General features: G+C 38.4%; 1 protein-coding gene across 2 annotated transcripts in view; it reads left to right on the plus strand.

Moving 5' to 3' along the window:
• MRTFA (myocardin related transcription factor A) overlaps positions 1-14,343 on the plus strand; it is a 99,464-nt gene that overhangs the window by 18,651 nt on the left and 66,470 nt on the right. For both annotated transcript variants that reach the window (XM_055809149.1, XM_055809150.1), the window contains one exon: positions 421-682. The gene's annotated coding sequence lies outside the window, so the exon portion shown is untranslated. The remainder of the gene's footprint in view (positions 1-420; positions 683-14,343) is intronic.

Below are 14,343 nucleotides of genomic sequence, written 5' to 3' on the forward strand. Positions count from 1 at the left end.
CAAATTGACAGTTTTGGTGTTAAAACACAGTATTGTTGGTATGAAAAGATAGTAATCAAAAGTTCAGCAAGGTTCTAGATAGGCTGGCTTTCACTGGAATAACTCAGTCTGTGTCTTCTCAGGGCTGGGTTTCTGAAGTGCCAAAAGCTGAGAATTTTTCTCACACTTCTAAAGAAAATTATAATAATCTGTAGTTTCATCAGTAGTTTCTGTGGTGATGCTGTTGGAGGTTTATGCAAGTTTACAAACTGCTGAGTTTAGCAAGTTTCACTACTGGGTTGGATTTGAAATGACGATAACAGAAGTGCTGTGCTAAAGACCACATTTCTCTAGAATACGGAGATGCCGTGATGAACTGGACATACGGGTTAAGACTCATGTGAGATTTATGGAAACTTTTTTTTCTGATTTGTCTTGCAGGTTGCCATCACGAAAGCCAAAGTGGATTTCTCCGGTGTGGTGTGCCTGCCCCCTTCCGTCATTGCTGGAAATGGGCTGGACGGAGGAGGGGCTGGCGAAAATGATGATGAGCCGGTGCTGGTGTCACTTTCGGCGGCCCCCAGCCCTCAGAGCGAAGCTGTTGCCAATGAGCTGCAGGAGCTCTCCCTGCAGCCCGAGCTGACCCTCAACGTCCATCATGGCCGAAACCCCAACCTTCCTCCGCTCAGTGAAAGGAAAAATGGTAGGTGGTACAGTGCACGCATGGCTCGTGTAGTATGTCCTCACCAAGGCTGTACTGTGGTGTTGTCGTGGTACATGTTCTGATGACAGGGCTGCTTCTTATTGCGCCTTACAATGTTTTATTTGTATGAAGAACTAATAATCTAGAGTTGACAAAACTGACTTACATTGTTCAATGGGAAGGATTGATGTTACTGGCTCTGGAAGTTCCAGAGAGCTCCAGTGATAAGCACTTGATTATTGTTTTAGGTGAATACCAGAAACGGCTTCCATGTGCTTTGTGGCGTCTAAAAGTTGTGCAAAGTTGAGACAGTCAGTCAAAGAAAGAGTTAGCTCATCTTCAGACTATAGCCATCTGTAGAGTTTTCTTTGCCACCTTGGTCTGCACTTACCAAGAGTGAGTAACCTTTTCACTGCAAATGTCTGAAAGGTTCTGTCAGACCTGTTAAAGGAGGAACAAGACCTCCTGTTAAAAATGAAATATCCCAGTAGGCATTCTAATTCTAGAGTGAGAATGACCTGCCTGTGTTTCTCAAGTTGTGAGTAGGTTATGGACAACTATGGTATGAATCCCTCTAATCGTTTGGTGGGTGTCAGTGGAGTGGCAAAATACAGGGTCACCTGGTGATCAGAATTTTTGGTATTGGAAGACTGTGAACTGTCTGAAGCTCCAGACCACCAGGCTGCCATACAAGCCTTTACATGTTCAGCCCCATTGCGTGACAGACAGCTGAAATAATTTGATAACTGGTGGCTTCTATTTGTGAATTCCTCTGGGTGATCTCCCTTCACTCCACCTTCTGGGGTATATGTTGGTGGCTTTTGGCAATATGAAGGTCTTGCTAGAGTCTGAATGCTTGCTGTCGGCTTTACCTGCAAGGTACTATGGATATGAGCATGGTTGAGTCCTGGTTGCCTTACAGTGTTGGGGCATTGTATGTTGCATTATGTGCATTACATAGAGTTGTGTGGCACAGCATATTGGAAATTCTGGGGAGCTTTGGGTGGCTTTGTAGTCAGAATGTAGTCCTTATGGTAAAGTGATTTAGAATATGTGAACTGTAGGACAGTAATTTGGATTGGAGGATTACCTCACTTGACATGACTGGTTCTTTACTTCTAGAAACTGGGCATGCCCTTCTCTGAACAGTGTATCAGTGTTTTGCTAGTTTGAAGAATTGGTTAACTTCAAACCTAAATATTGGGGTTTTTTTAAGAGGATAAAAAGAGTTTCCTCATTCGTATACATTATACCATCATTATGTGATTACAGTCATGTTTACAGGCCTTAAAAATGAAGAAGCTAGAAGCTGTGAAAACAGAACAAAAAGCTCCTAATCCTTAATGTTTGTAGTCCTTTAAGTATAAGATAAAGGGCAACAGGTGGAGATAAAGATGGTGGTGGTAAGTAAAAGGGAAGAAATTGGAATATTAGTCATCATGGTAGGCTGTGTTCTCAACGTCTCTGCAGTAGTGGTAGACTTGGACATTTTATAGTTATGAAGGCAAGGAGAGATTTCAACTGAACAACAATTTAACTGAAGCAGTTTTGAAAATAGTAGAGAGCTTGAAGGCAGCATGGGAAAAGCATGAGCCTTTGTTTCCAAAACGTGACAGCTGGCCACCTGAAGGTGACACTGAATTTACTGGAGGCAGAATTCTTCTCTTAGTGAATAAGAAGTGAGTAAGGGTCCTGAATTGGGAAGAAGCCCAGGTTTATTCTTGGGAAAGAGATACTAGTGTCGAGAACAGGTAAGAGTACATTTTTAGGAAAATGAAACTTGTATCAGCACTTTGAATGGATACAAGCAGGACATAACAGCATTGTTATGGTCAGAGGAAAGGATATTTTGTTACGGAAATGAAGGAGTCCTTATACCATCCAGTTGTTTGGATAGGTTTAAAAATTGATGTATTGGGAATATTTTACAGAAATAGTTTTCCTCTGTCAGAATAATGTTATTTTTATGGACAGAACTTTGAAGCTGTATCATTGTGGGCTGCAAATCTGTTTGATTGTTCTGTTTAAACAGGTGAAATAGAGTTGGGTTTAAAAAGCATTTGAAAAGGAACACCTCTGCCCATACCTGTTGCCAAAGAAAATTAGGATATTCCTGGAAGTGACTCATTAGGTGGGTCTCTTCAGAGCTGATTCTTTATCAGGGCTCAGCACAATAGTGGGAATTCTACTGCTGGAGGTGCAGCTTTTCAAACAAGGCATAAAGTCCAAAGTCCCTGATCTAGACTACCTGAATATTCCTTATCTTCAGAGGTGTACAATGCTCTTTTCTCCTAGGCTGCAGTATGTTGTTGTGTGTTGTTTGTGTGTACATTCCTTAAAGTATTGTGGGTCTGAAGAGTGTTGTTTAAATATGGTTATCTGCAAACTATCACAGCATAAAAGGAGACTTGGCTTAGTGGGCTCTTGAGAAACATAGCTGATGCATTTTGAATTAATAATTTTGTTCCCTCAAATGGGAACTTTGCAGTTATCTTGGAGTAGAGGTTGCACAGCGGCTGAAAGCTGTTGAGCTTGTTAAAGTTCCTTTTTAAAATAATGTATCTTTATTTGTTGTGCCTTTTGGCTTCAAACACGTTAAAAACCCTTTAGACGTGATCTGTCAGTCGGGTTGGCGATCTGTTTAAACATTTGAGCAATCCAAAGTGGTTGTAGAATCACATCTTGTGCAGTGAAACTGTTTCTGTGACAACTTGCCAAATTCAAGGTATGAGGAAGATTCAAGCTGAGTGGCAGTGGGAGGGGAGGAGATGGTAAATAAGAGACTTGCTGGAAGCTGCCTATCTGTGTCAAAGGGTCTCCTGTTTGCAGTTCTAGACAGGCATTGCTGACTCACAGCTGAACTACTTATGCTGAGCACTTCTCACCGGTTAACACTTCATGTAACTTTTTCTTACAGAAGACTGTTTTGTCTTTAGATGTCTATAGAAAAACATTAAATGGATTTGTACTGAATTTGTTACTCCAGGCTGTGGTTTTGGAACATGAACTCCTAGCTGAGTTAAAATAGAAATTTCTTTGGCATGTGAAGCATCATGGAATTATGTATCCCATGGGAGAACTGGGAGTGCAGTCTTTATGCACATGCTGCCATATGTCCTAGGACAGTGGGTTCCTTTTATTTATTTATTTATTTATTTATTTTTCCTTCTGCTGTTAGAGAACTGACGAGCAGCAAGAGAGAGTCTCTGGGGGTTTTCCTGTTGGTTTTGTTTTGTTTCAGACCCAGACTCCTCTTCATATTCTTCTCCCTATCACAGCTGTATGTTATCCTTGAAGGTGTGTGTACACCCAGATAGATGGGTGTAAAGACCTTAAACATCTTGATTGAATAGTGAAGTTACACTAAATTAAAATGCAATAAAAACTATTAAGGATATTTGTGAAATATTGGAACATAACAGATAGGAAACAATTTCTTCGGTGGCAGGAAGCCTTATGTGGCAAGGCGTTAGTAAAATATTTTGACACAATTATTAGGTTCTATTCAGAAATCAAGCCTAATGGAACATTTAAGATGTAGTTTTTTAATTTGTCTTTTTTCTTCACAGTTAATTTTCTACCCAAAATTCACATTCCTTCTCCTTTTTTACCCATGTTCATCAAGGCCTCAACTTTAACTATGAGATACTACCTGTGACTGACTCATTGCCACACAAGCCAAAAAAAAGTCATTGTAGAGTCATCTGAAGCTCTTAAGTGTATCTTGATTTTCCTTAGTCAACTGTACCAAGATGCCAAGATAACTTTTCCCAACCCTTAGGGCAGGGTTAGAGCAAATCCCTGATGAATGTGGTTACAAAAAAAGAGAAAAAACAGGTGATGTGAATTTTATACAGTTTGATCATTTCTGATCAAAATTGTCTTCATATTTAATTTTAATTTGAAATTATCATAATAAGCTCCACCAGCTTATGGACCCTCTCTCTTGATCCCTTTTTGCCAGATGAATTCATAGTTACCTTTGTCTAGTGGTCATGAAAAACATTGTGTCAGAAGCCTAGGACAGTCCTGGTTTCTTCTCACTGTAGGCTTATTTAAGATGAGGTAACATTCTATCAAAAGAATTTTTTTGTTTATTTTATGCATATTTACACCTTTGGACAAAACTTGTACCAGTTTGTTAATTTTTGGGGCTTCCTTAATCTGGGATTCTTGCCTTCTACAAAGTACCATATGTGTTGGGGGGAAAGAGACTAGCTGGAATGTGTGGAATTTCAGTATGACTTTAAGTCATATAACAGGCATGTGCCTTAGATATCAGAAGATACTCCTGTTACTGTAAAGACTGAATGCTGTACAAAGCATGGGATTAATTGTTGCCACATAAGCTGTTGGTGATTATACTCATAAATTGCAGAGTTGAACTTTTTAAATGGTTCTAAGGAGCTAATTTAGTTAGTGCCTATGTGCCTAGGACCATTTGTTGTTAAAAGACAAGAGTAATATTTTAAATGTTTATTAGGACAAGTTGTTTTATTTTAAAGAATTGTGTAGGTGATCTTTCCTATCATTCTTTTATTAGGATATATGATACTGTCTCCCTCCCCTTCTTTCCCTTTCCCATCCTGGATTGTCATTACGTTGAAAGCAGTCAGATTCAGGATTTATTTCAAATATAACTTATTATATTTGGTGGCTTTGCAGATTTTATAGCTGTTGTCTTGCTACTGTGACTTTAAAAACACTGATAATGTTTTCTTAAAATTGTGTCATAAAATGTCCTTTTAAAAAGTGAATATTGTGACTTGTGAACTCATGTAAGAAGTTCAGTGTGATTGCTTATCAACAAGGATGGTATTTTATTTCTGAGAAAGAGTTTTAAAGAGAGAGGATTATTCTGAAATTATTTGCTCAGTTTTGGGGGTTTCTTTTTTGTTCTAGTGTATGTCAGAGTTCTGGAATAGTGTTGACTCAGTTACATTTAATTACCAAGTGGTGGTTACTGCCTCATCCAGAATTTACATGTGAAGATTAAGTCTGTATTGTAACAAAAGGACCAAGACAGGAAATACGAAGCTTTCTCTGATTTGTCCCTCACAGACATTCCAATGAGACTTGCTGTTTTCTCTTGTGTGTGAGTAAGGGCAATGGCTGTCAGAATAACAACAACCAGTCTATCTTGGATAGATTTGTGTTAAGAGACTTCATGTCCCAGGAGACTATAAATTTAGCATGCTGTCTGAAAGTTTGTGATAGAGCTATGAGATTCAGGGCATGATAGAAATGACTGGCCTGTTACTGACGGGAGCTGCTAAACAGCTGAGAAGTGGTAATCTTTTGAAATTCTTAAAATAAACTTTTAAATAGTGATGGAGGAGTGGTTGAGCTGCAAGGAGTAGTGCCAAAGGCAGCTTTAATGTAGTAGCTTTAACAAGTTAACTCTCAGCACAGTTCTTGTTTGTTCCTGATCATGTTAACAAGGTTAATGCCCTCTTCCACTCACTGGTTTGTAATATTTCTCTCCCTTCTGTTTTTTCCTATTTCAGTTTGCCTTTGAGGTTTCAAGGTTTGGGGCTGATGGATGAACATTAGACGCAAAATTTGATAGCTCTTTAAAAACTGTTCTTTTTTCATGAATTTAATCTGCTTGCTAAACAAATCAGGCTCGGATCTGGGCAGCTGTTCTATCTGTGTAAGGACTTCAGTTGCTGGTTTTGGTGTTAAGTATTGAGGGTAGTAATGGGGAAAGGAAGTCTGGCTCTTTAAAGGGAGAATGCCATTCAGCAGGATTCTCAAGTGGTCTACTTAAACAGTTCGTGGCTGCTTAATGCAGAAAGATTGCACCGTTTCACAATAGTCAATTGCTGCTAGTACTTAGCAAACTGAATCCTAGCTTTTGGTGATAGCCTTCTTCTGCAATGCGTGGCTTTCATCAACAAAATTAGAAGTTTTCTGTAATTCATTTATATTGGGATACTGCCAGCCTCTTCTGCAGTCTGTAACTCTCCCTCTGCCACAATCAATGCATTACCATAAAGTATAATGAAGGAATCTCTATCTGAAGACATTCAGTAGTGCAATCTTCATCTTCCTTGCTGGCCAAATAAGCAGCATCCTGGTTAATGCTTTCAGTTTCATCTGTCTGTTCATGGTCCCTGACAGCGTGTGTGTACATGCTTCAGGGAGTTAAGTGATGTTCCTGGACACTGTAGGAAAGATTTCCTTTCCACTTTGCTCATACTGCTTCCCCTTATTTCCAAGTATCAACACAAAAATAAGCATACTTCCTGCTGAAAATTGTTGTTTTCCCTTTATTTATGATGAATATGGATATTCAGGGTACATGTTAAAGGGACTTATTTCTGCCACTAGTGTCTCTAAATTCTTGGGATACAGTACACCGCTGCAGTTTCTTTCCAAAAGGATTGCACAGCAAGAATGACTATTTGGGCCTGCAGCTTTCGCCTAGTCTGGCTGCAAATCTAGGGCTGCCTAAGTAGTGTCTGAGTATGAGAGAAGCCCAAATGAGCTGCTTCTCGCCCACGCTACTGATGTAAGGAGTATAGAAATCAGAGAAATACTACAGTATCATCACTGTAAGGGATTTTCCTGTATTGTTTAAAGCTGCCAAATGATGTTTTGCTGTCTCCTTTGAAGCCCCAGATGTGTTTGTCTGGGGGAGGGAAGATATGTTGCTAAAACCTGCCATGCTTTTCTCTCAGCTGTCGAGCAGCTGTTGGGGAGTTCTTGCATCTGAGTGCCAGAGAAGCCCTGAGGTTATTTGAGATTGGAGGGGTCAGAAAACAGTGCTAAAGCAGTTTTGCACAGCCAATAACTCATCTTCATGAATACTGTTGTGGCAGGAGAGGGATTCTGACTTGCTACAAAGGGATTTTAAATCTAAAAATTGGTCTGTATCTTTGTTGCAGAGCTCAGTGTATTTTTGGGCTTGGTGCAAACATACGCAGTTACTTATTTAGATGACCTAATGAGAAATGACGATGAGCCTTGGGGAAAGATGTGGAATAAGGGAAGGCTGCTCTAGGGACAGAAGTGTTGGAATTAGTTTGTTAAGATAATTAAATTATCTGTTGGGCAAATTACTTGAGACTCTTTAGAGACTAAAATTGAATTTCCTTTCTGCTGGGAGCTAGAATCATCTAGTGAGGAAAGACTTAATTCTATTTTTACCTTTGACTCAAGAAATATTTGACTCTAGATTTTGTCCACTATCCCAAATAAGTTGAAGCTAATCACCTGGATGTGGGAAACATAGCTTAATTATTTTTTTTTTAACCTCTAGACAGGTTGGATGCAGGGTGTGATACACCATAGGAAAACTTTGAAGGAGAAAAGGCATTTTGTTTGTTTTTAAGAAACAGATGCTACCATTATTTGGAAGAAGTTCCAGTAGCTCAGGTTTAATGGTCTGCAAGGGGAGTTGATAGGAATTGGGGAGTAATGCAATTACTAGAAAAAGAACTGGTGAAGATTGAAGAAAAGTGACAGACCTGCCAGCAGGCTGTATATGTTTTTGGCCGTGTTGTTTCAAAGCTGAGAATATCTGCATGTTTGTTACCACTGGGTCTCCTTGTCCTTGGAATGAAATTGCCTAATCAGCAGAGCCCCTTAGGGGATTGAAAGTCTACCCAAGATGTCATTCTTCTCTTTTAGAAGGGGGAAAACGTGCCAGTTCTAGTGTCTCTGACCCCTTCCTACCCCCTCCCTTTTACTTACAGAGCATCAAGGGGCGTACCTTACTTCTGCAAACTACACATCTTGCATTACTCTTTGAGTATTCATTTTTCTCCTAGCAGTAATTTGATTCTGGGCTGTTCCAACTTGCCTGTAGTGAATAAGCAGAGAACTGCATGTTGAAGGACTGAGTTTTCTCAGTAGGCACCATTTTCATCATATAAGGATGAGAATTTCTTGCAAGTTTTGAATCAAATTGAAGTTGAGAGGTCCTCCTGGAGGTTGTGTTTTTTATTTGTGGGGGGTTTTTTTGGTTTTTTTGTTTGTTTTTTGGGGTTTTTTTTGTTTTTTTTTTTTTTAATTGTATGTAAAAGAGAGGTCTTTAAGGGATTGTAACTGTGAGAAAAGGATCAACATGACACTGCTGGAACCAGGAACGCAGATGACAACACTCCAATCAGGTATTACCCCAAACGTATCCCATGGGTGAATTTTGCTAGTGAATCATGGTTGTTGGTTGTTGAACTGTATAGTGAGTGCTAGAAGGCTATGTGACTTTGAGTAAAGACAAATTAGAGACCTGTGGTAACTTCATGTGCAGGTTGCAGATGGATGCTTTTTTGGATGTTAAATACTGATCACTTTAGAGCTTCATCAGAGATAAAATTACCTTTCTGGTCTTCATTTGTTGGTTTGCTCCCCAGTGTTAAATTTAAGTGCCACATAAAGAAAATCCCAGTCAAATCTAGGACTTGCGAAACAGAAGAAATGTCTTTAGAACTCTTGGCTAATTTATGTGGTTTTACTGTTAATTATTTTTTGATGAAACATATTCTTGCTGCTTTGGAGAGATTTAAATTGTATATTTTGGGAAAAACACTTACGCTTTGAAACTTCCCAATGCTTGTTTTATATCTTGAAAGACTGTTTCCTTGAGAATGGAAGTGGTACTGTGTTTATGTGATGTTCTCCTAAACACTATAGTCTTTTTGTGATACTGTGTTTACCTGTTAGATATGTACAGAGTTGCATTTCTGACGCATTAGATGTGCTAGAGTGAGAATTATCTGTTAATGGCAGTATGGTGTACTTTGTAGGGCATTTTTATCTGAGGCTTTAGAAAATTCTGTGGTCATGAAACTTAAATATGTATAGATATGAATGTCCTCTGTTGTATGGATGGGAACAGAGACTGACTGTAATCTTGGTAAGATGTGGTTGCAAAACAGGAGTAGCCTAGGAGTCTGGGTTTTAATTTGTGTGCTCTTAATCTCTTATACAGCATTGCCTGAAAAGAAGCACATATATAATGCCAAAAGTGTCAAGACAGACTTGTTTCTGAAAGTTAAATGCTTTTTATTTTCCTTAAGTAGTGATTTAGAAAGAGACAAGTAAAACAATATAGTTTAATATAGGTTTGGGTTTTTTTCTTTCAGAAACTGCTGTGTTTTTCCTGAATTTGCGGCATTGATTTCCCTAACATAGAGTCTTTTGTCTTGTAAAATATCAGTGAAGATTCTTTATATCTATAAAGATCCTGTATGACCTTATTTTATTGTTCTGACATATGGTTGTATTCTTCATTGTTTAGAGAACCAAAGTAAGTATGTTTTTTTCCATCTCCTGTTGTAGATAGGAAAGGCAGGAGAAGTGTTATGGCAGGGCTACTTCTTACATGGAATACATAGGTTTTGACTCAGTTCAGAAGGGTGTTTGGACACAGTAAACCATTCCTCTAGTTATACTCTGGTAGCCGGTGAATTTCGGAGGTAGGATTTAAACATTAGCAAGGTGTTTGGTATTGAACAGGATGTGTATGGCAAGACAGTATGTAATCTGTTTTTATTGTAAAGAAATTTTTTTTTCTTGGTATAATAGTTATTACATAAAAGCCTGAAAAAGATGTTTTACCTCGGTGTGCTTTGTTTCTAATAGGTTTTCTATTTCTAATAGGTTTTTCTTCCTTGCAGGCAAGGATGAGCCATGGAATTTATATTTCAGGGTTCTTGTAACTGAATTTGTGCGTGATATTCTGTGGAAACTCACATAAAAGTAAGACTTGTTAAAGTTAGGGAAACAGCCTTCATAATAAGTGTTACTTTTTTTCAAAACTTTTGTTTGTGGCTGTGTTTCTCATTTCTTCCAAATTATGAAAACTCCTAAGGCTTGCATTTAATTGTTAGGGTGAGAGTTTATCCCACCAAAGAGTACTTGTATGTAGCTTTTGCTTAAGTCAGCTAACTCTAGTCCTAGATTATGTAGTGGCGTTCTGCAATGTTGAGGCAATTTCCTGGCAAGCTTAGTTTAACTAATGAGGGATACAGATTTATTGCATGTCTTCCATCAGTGGCAGCTCTCTTTTCTCCTGGATCAACCACTGACGGAAAAATATTAAGCAAGAATCAGGCAAATGTTTATGTAAATGGATTCACAAGATTGGTGGGGAAATTAAGTATGACAGCAGGATGGAACCATGTGCATAGTAAGTTTTAAAGATTAGTCTTGAATAACAGAAGTGTATTAGAGGCTCCTAGGTAAGGAAAATGGCTACTTGATGCTGAGACCAAATTGTTAATTTTTTTTCTAAAAAAAAAAAAAATAATAAAAAAGCGATTTCAGCTGCTGTTAGTTGCTACTGTTGTTTGGCTTAGTGAGGTAATTAATTGCCTGAATGTCTGTTGGGCAAACTACTTGAGACTTTTCAGAAACTGAAATTGAATCTCCTTTCTGTTGGAAGCTAGAATCATCTAATGAGGAAAGACTTAACTTATCAAAGCTTCTTGGCCCTGATGTTCATCTCCAGAATCCCTACTGGAAAGACGGAAGTTGGAAACAGTCGTCCCAGTCAACTCATCAAGTTTTTGAACAGCCAGTGAAGAGAAGTAGGAGAACCATGGCCTAAGCTGGCTAAATAAATTATGGTGATAGAGTGTACACAGCTTGCACTCCATAGACCAAATGTTCCTAAAGCTGCAGGTTGTAAGACTGTGCTTATTTAATGCTGGGGTATTAATGGGAGTCCACTCAAGGAGTAAGTGTATCTGAAGCCATAGTTCACATAGGAAATAATGTTTGTATTCCTTGTTAGGGGGCACATCAAAAGCAACACCTTTGATACTAAAGATGAGAAAACCTTCTTGATATTTTAGGGAAAGCTGAGGGGGAGAATACTACTTTACTCTTCTGGGAGCAGAACAACTTAAGCAGGGAGGGACTGTTTCTTCAGAACAAAACATAAGTGAAGCAGGAACAATATGGTTAGTGAGGCACACATTGTTATTAACCAGAAAAAATAAAACACACCTGTCAAACCAAAAAAAGGAAGAGTAAAAAGTACTACAAGTGATGACAGCTGAGGGAGAAAAACTGAAAGTGAAAATCGGGCTGAAAAGACATTCCAAAAAGACAGTAGTCTCAGAAAAAACTGAAAATAAGAGCAGAAGCTTAACTGCTGTATTTGACATCTCATTGGACTACTGAATTTGTTTGAAGAACTGTAGTATTACTGACCCAGTCATTCAAAAAGTGGCCATACACAGGGAGGCAAAATTCTACATTCGTTTTCAAGAATACAGTTTTGCAAACAGACCTGTGCCAGTTTGCATGTTTTCACTCTGTTGAAAATGAAGCTGATGTGCAGGTCTATACCAAGCTCCTAGCAGTGGGAGCTCCCTTATCAGTGTTTTTTTTCAAAGACGCTTGGTCCCTGACTCATGTTTTCTTTATATTTATTTACTGAATCTGAAAGCTTGCTGTTTCCTTCTCATTATCTACTTAAACCTAATCTCCCTATGTAGACCCTTTTTTTGTTCCCCTGAAGCCATTGTGTTATTATTCATGTCACTACCTAATTATCCCATATGGAGATCTTTCAAATTCTTTTGCTGTTGGTCACTAGTCAGTCAAGATATGGAGTGAATAGTTTGTTGATATGACCTGGCTTTGTTCTGTAACAGGCTGTTTGGTCCACTGAAAGAATGAGTCATGAATATTATTTTTTTTTAATGAAGAGGGAAGAGTGCTGGAAGAATACTTTTTTTGACACAACCTACAATCTAGTAACACTTAAAATTGTTTTTGAACAGCTATATGAGGGACTTGCGCAACTTAAGGAAATCTCAGAAGTCTTGGTGTGCTGCTGGCCTCTGTAAGCACAAAATTTGCATAAATGGCAAATGCAAACTTTCAAAGATAATTTTACTTTTTTATTTGTTATTGTTCATCAGTTTCATTTTATGACTTCTAGCAGGTGGCTGGGCAGCAACGTGTGTGCATTACACATACAGAGGTGCAATCAGCCAGGTAGATAAACCCTAAATTTCAGATGATTTTTTGCAGATGTTTTGCATGGATGGAGAGTTATGGCCACTTAAGGTTGCTTTGAGTGCATTGGCACAATTAATGGCTGTTAGCACTTGGCCAGTTGGCTACTTCTGTTAATGAATTCTATTTCCCCTAAATTTTGCTCTTCTTAAAACCTGCTTCCTTTACTGTTCTTGGTAGTGTTGCTTTGTTTCTGTGCACTACACTGTGGTTTGCACTGCATTGGTATATGTTGCATGTTAATAATTGTCTCTGTGTAATCTTAATTTGTTTCTGTGAGTATACTGAAAAAAATAAGATCTGTTCAGCACAGAGTAATCTATTGCATAGCATATTTGGGTTTTGATATGTCATCCCATTGGCCTGCTGAAAAAAAATGCATCTTAAAATCTATTAGTGATCAAGCCAGGTATGCAAACCAAAAGCAGGTTGTTCTAAACTATTAGAAGTGCAGTTTAGATGAACAGGAGAGTTTTTTCCATGCATATTTGGAGAACAGAAGTGTTGTTTTGAAGTCAACACTGTAAATGAGAATAGAAATAATTCAGTTCTCTATAGTGGATAAAACTTCTGTGGTCTAATTTGCTTTGTATCCAGCTGGTTCTGAAAAGGGAACAATTGTTTCAGCTGAAAATTAGTGTAATCTTTACTCAAATGTAAAACTTCACTCATTTGCAGGGGAAAAGTTGCATTTTTTGAGCTACTTTAGCAGATTAGGGATGTATTAAACTCCATTTAGGACAAACGGATGCTGATCCCATTCATTCTTTCTTTCAAAACACAGCTCCCAGGCTCTTTCTCTTCCCTCTTTAAAGGATTTAAGTTGAAGTGCTTTGGGGATGTCAGCTGCTAAACTGCTTCTAAAAGGAAGAAAGGGGACAGCATGTCTGTGTATTGGTAGAAGGGAGGTGTCCCCCTCTTCAGCTCTTTCAGGAGTGACAAATGTCAGAGTTGCATTTTTTTGTTAGTTGTTCTTGTTAGTTTTCTTTTTCCTGTTTTAAATAAAATTTAAATTCAGCTCGGGCTTTTGGTGGTCATAAGAATAACCTCTCATTCATGGACTAAAATGCCTTCTAACTTCATCATGTCTTTCAAGCACCTGTTAGTAAGATTTTTTTTCCCTTACTTTTGCTTTTATTTCCTAGTAAGAGGTTTTTCTAGTAGTGAGGGTTTTTTCTCTGATTTTCAGCATTTCGTTTGAATAGTAGAAGTAAAAATACTGATATTTTTTGTTGTTCTTCGTTTTCCTACCCCAACCCCCTTGGAATTTTGAGATTGCAGTGAGTTCTTGAATCAACGCAGTCAGGATTTTCATTTTGGATGGAGGGTGGAAGTGAGGGCAAAACATTCCTAAGCTTTATAGCTTGCATCATCACCACTTTAAAAATAGAAATTTTGATTTCAGTTTGCAATCTGTGGTATTTGGAAATGTAACTTTTTGCATGTAGGTAGCAAGTTCCTGGGGAGTGTAAAGAGTTCCCTCGTTGCTGGTACAGTTCCCCAAGATGTGTATATTCTGGGTAGTGGTAAAATGACTTTTCACTGGCGTTTAACCAGAATCCTGCATGTGATTCAAAGAGTGAACAAAGTTATGTGAGCTTCATCGTCATCATGCAGTGGGAATTCTTTCCGAAGCAGCAAATGGGATGTTCCTGAAGTCAGCTTTAAATATGGAAATTTTT

The sequence above is a fragment of the Falco peregrinus genome, chromosome 6 (assembly GCF_023634155.1).
Source record: "Falco peregrinus isolate bFalPer1 chromosome 6, bFalPer1.pri, whole genome shotgun sequence".
NCBI lineage: Eukaryota > Metazoa > Chordata > Aves > Falconiformes > Falconidae > Falco > Falco peregrinus.